Genomic DNA, 6,594 nt, shown 5'->3' on the forward strand with positions numbered 1-6,594 from the left:
CTGTAGTTTTATTTATTCTTGTGATGACAAATCTGAATATTTAGCAGCTATTACTCCAGTCTTCAGTGTCACATGATCATAAGTCATTCTAATATGATGATTTGGAGCTCATGTAACATTTATTATTATCAGTGTTGAAAACAATTGTACTGCTTAATATTTTTTGGAAACCATACAGTTTTTCAGGATTCTTTAATGAATAGGAGGTTCAAAAGAACAGTATTTGAAATAGAAATCTTTTTAAACATTATAAAAGTCTTTACTGTCACTTTAAATAAATTTAACGCATCCTTGCTTAATAAAAGTTTCAATGGATGGTTTGATTATTAATGTACGCATTCAAATATATAAAAGAATCATTTAATGCAGCTGGAGGGCCATTATAAAAGAATTTTGTAATTGATTTGCTGAGTGAGCAAATAATTATGTTATTGCAGAAGTCAATATATGCTGTTATATTGTAATTGGAGGTTTTAGTTATAGTTTGTGGATGTATCAAGATTGACATTTGAAGGATATCTCTCTGTACGACTGAGTGTATGTTTTATGAACATGTATGTGTTTATTTTGCCCTCCTTTGTCCCCAGAAGTATAGCTTAATCTTTCTTTGGTGACTTTTGGGGACATCCTAACTTGGAAAAAGGACTCATAATAAATTAAATAATTCAAGCATTCAAGGTCATATGGTATGTCCCTATTTTCATAGCTAAGTAAAAGCATGTTTGTGTGTACACACAGGTTGCAGGCGGTAGCGTTGCAGAGAAGCATGTTACGACTGGTTAAGCTATCAAACACTCATTTGTGTGCATGCATGAGGGTGTTCACACTCTCTCTATTGTAAATATTGGGGTTAATTCCCTTGGTAAATGGCAGCTGCAAACCATCTGTACAATCATTAATCAGAGCCTGTAACATGCCAAAACATGGCCACTCTTCTTATTTAAATAGCACTACAGAGCAAGAACACACACACACACACACACACACACACACGCACACACACATTTATAGTACTCTGTCTCACAGAGACAATTTACTGTTCCTGGCAATCTCAGTCAGTCGCTGAGCCAACACTACTGGGTGTTACAGCAACACAGATTACTAGATGGATTTTTGTTATTCAATTAACTGGTTGTAAATAATTCTGGCCATTCATTATTTGCAGCGTTCTTCCCAAATCAAAGCATAGCTAACCCAACTACAATGCATGTGTGAATATTGGTAAAAAAAAAATGTGGGATTCAAATTCAGTGTTTTTAAAAGAAAAAGAAGTCTCTTATGCTCAACAAGGTTGCATTTATTTGAATAAAAGATACAATAAATATTATTTGAAATGTTATTAAAATAAAAATAACTTTATTATTGTAATATATTTATTCCTGTGATCCAAAGCTGAATTTTCAGCAGGCATTACACCAGTCTTCAGTGTCACATGATCCTTCAGAAATCATTTTAATATGCTATTTTGCTGCTCAAGAAACATTACTTCTTATTATAAATGTTGAAAACAGTTGTGCTGCTTAATGTTTTTTGTGGAAATCATGATACTTTTTTCATGAGTGTTTGATGAATAGAAAGTTTGAAAGAACAGCGTTCATTTGAAATAGAAATGTCTTTACTGTCACATTATATCAATTTAATGCCTAGTTGCTTAAGAAAATGATTAATTTAATTAAAACAACAACAACAACAACAAAAAATGTACTGACCCCAAACTTTTGAACCTCAGTGTAATGATCAAAATCATGTTAACTGGGGAATTCCTGCAATGTCAGATGAAAAGATTACTGTTTTATGACCCACGCATATTATCGTTAATCTAAACAATTAAACTCATTCAGTTTATCTCAGATTGCTTGCTTTCCACATTTCTTAGAATGGATCCTCTGCCCATTTTTCCTGGTATATGATAAAAGATCAAAGTTCATTTTAATCACTGTGACATTACGTCATCTTAAACAAACAGGGGGAAAAAGCACTGAGCATTGGGGGCAAAATCTAAACACGTATAAATAATTTTCTCATAGGAGCGCAGAGGCAGACAGGATCGCAGCCTGCAGACAATACGGCAGGTTTAAAGAGAATTAAGCTCTGGTTACATTTGTCATATACTTGATGTTTCTACAGTAGGAGAAAAGAATATATATAAAAAAAATCACCCCCCTTTACAATAATAACATGTTGTTGCTTTGCAGCCTGAAGTGAAGACGGACACAGTTTTTGTTTTATCCATGTTGTGTTTACTCAGTGCAGCTTATAACATCCAAGTAAAAGATATAACACCAGAATGTCAAAAAAAAAAAAACTAATTTTGCACTGGTCTTGCTCTGTGGCTTGCTTCCAGGAAGGGCAGGAGAGTGCAAATGCCTGCTGATAAACACTCAGCATACTTAGCACACCATAACTCATATAGACACATGCGTATCTGTGTGCATGCTCTAACCTGAGTGTTACAGTAACAGAGAGGGACAGATGGACACTGAAGGTGACTTTTTACACATGCCAGACAAAGCAGAATCTTTTGGCATATAATAGCATGGTTGATCTGGCACATTTGGCCTTCACATAGAGCACTATTCCTAGAAGGCAAAAATCTTGTGATAAATGGATATTTGATGCATACTGCACACTAAAAATAACAGTTTCAAAATGATTGTTTGATTTTATTTCTGTCTATGTGTGCAGATTTATATCAGTCTGATGGTTCCCAGGTTTGCTACACTGTATCTGAGGAAGAACTGGATACTGGATTTGACAGAGGTTGAAGTTAATGGCATTGAACTTTTGAAAGATATTCTAGAGTTTCATTTGAGAAACCTACTGTGTTGATTTGTTTGTTTGTAGAATAATGTCTATTTTCAGATTTAAATACTCCTCAAAGTGATTAGTCACTTCACATGTCAGTCAGATAACTTTTTATTGCTAGATGTTGCTGACTAGTTGATTAGTTATTTCACTAGTGAGGGCCTTGGGTCTCTTTTGACTAGTTTTGGATCACATGACTTCATTTGTGCTTGTTCTGGAAGAGCATTTTCTAAATTAGTCATTTGAACAATTTTAACTAGAATTTTGCATTTAATGTGTTTTCCTTGACCTTTTACAAATACTAGTATATATATATTCTTTATTATTTTTGTGTATATTTATTTAAATGCCACAGAGTTTACACTTGTTAATATAAACTCTCTCTATAGACTATAGGGACTATAGGCTATAGTGACTATTAAATGAATCTCTTCTTGTGTTTTGGTTGATCATATTGCATTTGATTATGCTTAATCCTTTTACTGTATATTTGACAGCAGAATGCATATTTCTTGGGTTTGTGGTGACAAGTCATCGATGGATCACATGACTTCAGTTGTGTTTGTTCCATACATGCAGACAGCAGGAGGAAATGTCCTCTGTCCACAAATTGCTTCCCTTTGTACATGCATGACATTTTTCTATTCTTAAAGGGAAAAATAATGAAATATATTGTGGCCAAATAATTTTGAAATCATGCAAAAGTGGAAATAGAGAATAATTGGGATATTCTGCATTTACAAAGCTCACATTAAACAAATGATTGCATAGATCTACAATGGTCTGAGAAACAAAGTTCTTGCAAACTGCCTTAAAATTAATCAAGTGTTGCCCAAAGGCTAAAATAGCTGAATGACTGTTTTCGACACTATTTATAATATAAGCAACCGGCCTATATCTGGCAACATGCATTCTGCATTGGACTTGCTGCATGGTATATTGTGAGTCTCCATAAGTCACATGTTTATCCACAGACTAACCAACTAGTCAAAATAACTAGTCATGAAAGCCCTCCAATCAGTTCTTGCCCAGATCAAGCTGCAATGTGGACTAGGCAATATGGCAGTCATTAAAATCTAGCTACGTGAGACCAGGTGATAAAGATTCCTCTTTGGTGTAAACACCAAAAAAAAAAATTAATTAAAATTGAAAAACTGAAATTAAGAGCAGATGTATTACAACAAGAGTCTCAAACTGCATGTGTCAGTCACTGCAGTGGCATGTGACACTTGACCTCAAAAACCCAGCAACAAGACTACACTTTTACATCACTTTTATTTTACAAACCCAGGTCTAATATCATAAACATGTGCGTCAAGGGCCTCCCCCGGTGTAAAGGTGATGAGAAAGTCCAGGAGAGGAGAACAGAGGTGCCCGATCAGTTTACATGACTCTCCTGCAGAATGCAAGCTATGTTGTAGTGATGAGCTGCAGTGAACATGACAGTGTGGTTGGTTTGGTCTGTTATTATTGTAACTTCCTGTGGCTAACCATCATGCTGTGGGTGTGCACACACAGACACACAAACCATCAGACACTTGAGATGTTCTCAGAGTCCTGATGACTGATATAACAAAACACGACAAGGCCTTTTCCTTTGAAAGTGTCCATAGGAATATGTTTAAAGGGGTCTTATGACATTGAAAATAACATTATTTGGTGTATTTGGTGTAATGCAATGTGTTTATGCTGTTTAAGGTTCAAAAAACATTATTTTGCACATACTGTACATTATTGTTGCTCCTCTATGCCCCGCCTTTCTGAAACGCATCGCTTTTACAAAGCTCATCGGTCTGAAAAGCCAGTTGTACGCTGATTGGCCAGCTATCCAGTGCATTGTGATTGGCCAAATACCTCAAGCGTGTGACGTAAATGATATGTCCCTTACCATAGTATGATGCCGTGTCCCGGCGCGACGAGAGAAAAACATAAAACCCATTACAAACGAGGCATTTGTTTTATTCAGTGGGGACATAATTCCTGGTTATAATGACTTATACTGTCTTTTTACGTGTTGTGTTGCTTGTCGCGCCTCGTAAACATAAAACCAAGTCTGCATTTGTGATTGGAGAAATGACAAACAACGAGCACTACTCAACACTGCTCAAAACTCGCATTTTAATCGTCAGAGGAAAATTCTTTAAATATGAAAACATACTTACAGGCTGTGAGTCAGAAGTGCCAGACTGTCCTTGCAAAGTTGGAATTGCCCCACTTTATAGAAACAGCCTTTGTGCACAGAAGCATTGTAGGCTACTCTCCCAGGATCAGGAAACAGTCCTCCATAAAATGCGCTGCACACATTTGAATATTTGCAGCAACAATACTACAGCAAGAATAAAAGTTAATATCTCAAAACTATGACTTTTGATCTCATAATTTGACCTTTTATGTCGATTTGGACTTTTTGTCACATTGCCCTATAATTTTTGCTTTGTAAATCATATTTATTTATTTATTTTTATATATTTTTTTTCTTTGGAAGAGAATCAGCCTCCCTCGTCTTCTCTGAAAGGCCACCACTGGCTTTACACACTGTTTGAATTTACGTTTCATACTTATTATATTTTGTACTTTATATTATTTTTTCATCCAATTCTTTTTGATGGAAACATTGGACCCATAGGCCCTGGTTTATGACTCTGTTAATGAACCTGCTCTCTTTACACAAGGCTGGGAAATGAGCGATTGAGTTATTGTCTTTCCCTCCTCTCTACTGAGACTTCACATAAACAAAAGCATAAGGGATAATTTGATCATTAATAAGCTTTGGGAAAATCAACACCTGCTTTATCAGTAATAAAGCATGCTGATGCCCACTGCTTCTCTCTCTCTCTCTCTCTCTCTCTCTCTCTCTCTCTCTCTCTCTCTCTCTCTCTGAGCAGATCAATGGTAGCTTCACCCTCTCCCTGATTGATTCATAATTGATGAGAGCCTTTATCACTGTGTGTGGGGTGGGGGGATTTGATAGAGGAGAGCAGCTCTCACTAACAGCTCTGTAATCCTCACAAAAGTGGTGGGAGCCGGTCAGCTGGGGAAGAAGTTTGGCTTGCGATGTGTCCAGTGAGTAAAAGCGAGATTTCCATGGGTCATTAGTCACCGGTTGTTTTGCGTGTACGTAATTCGCACAGGCAAGGAATCAATTAGCAAGGGCACTGCTTCTCTTAATTAAACCAATGCATTGTGTGCAGCAATCAATGGAGCCACTCTCTGGATGCTATTGTTTCATATATGTCTGGTTTCTGTTGGATTATTTCTCACTGCATTTCTTTCTTTTTGTGGGGAAACAATTATTTGTGGGTGTTGTCTAGCAGGGTTAAAAAAAATTTAATTACTGTACATAAACAATAGCTTTTTCAGCTAAATATATCAAATGCAATTAATAATAAAATATGTTTTGTTAAAATATATAACAATGACTAATTCCACTAATTTCCAACAGCTGTTTCTTATTTTCATTTTGTTTCTTTAATTTCTCATTTTAATGTAGTAGAATAACAAATTAAAACGGAAATAATTTTTTTTTTTTAAATATATAGAAAAATAAGAAAACTACTAAAAATGAACACACATGAAAATTACTCAAACTTTAACTAAAATGAAAACCAAAAATCGAAATATTAATAAAAACTTCAATAGTATCTCAATGATATTCAATAACACTCATATGTGTGTGCACGCGTGTGTGTGTGTGTTCATATACTATATATATTATATTAAATAAATCATAACCTGCAATTCTTACCATTTTTTTTTTTTTTAAATGTGTATATATTTTTTTTTTTTCTT

This window comes from Cyprinus carpio, chromosome A5, assembly GCF_018340385.1.
Source record: "Cyprinus carpio isolate SPL01 chromosome A5, ASM1834038v1, whole genome shotgun sequence".
In the NCBI taxonomy this organism is placed as follows: domain Eukaryota; kingdom Metazoa; phylum Chordata; class Actinopteri; order Cypriniformes; family Cyprinidae; genus Cyprinus; species Cyprinus carpio.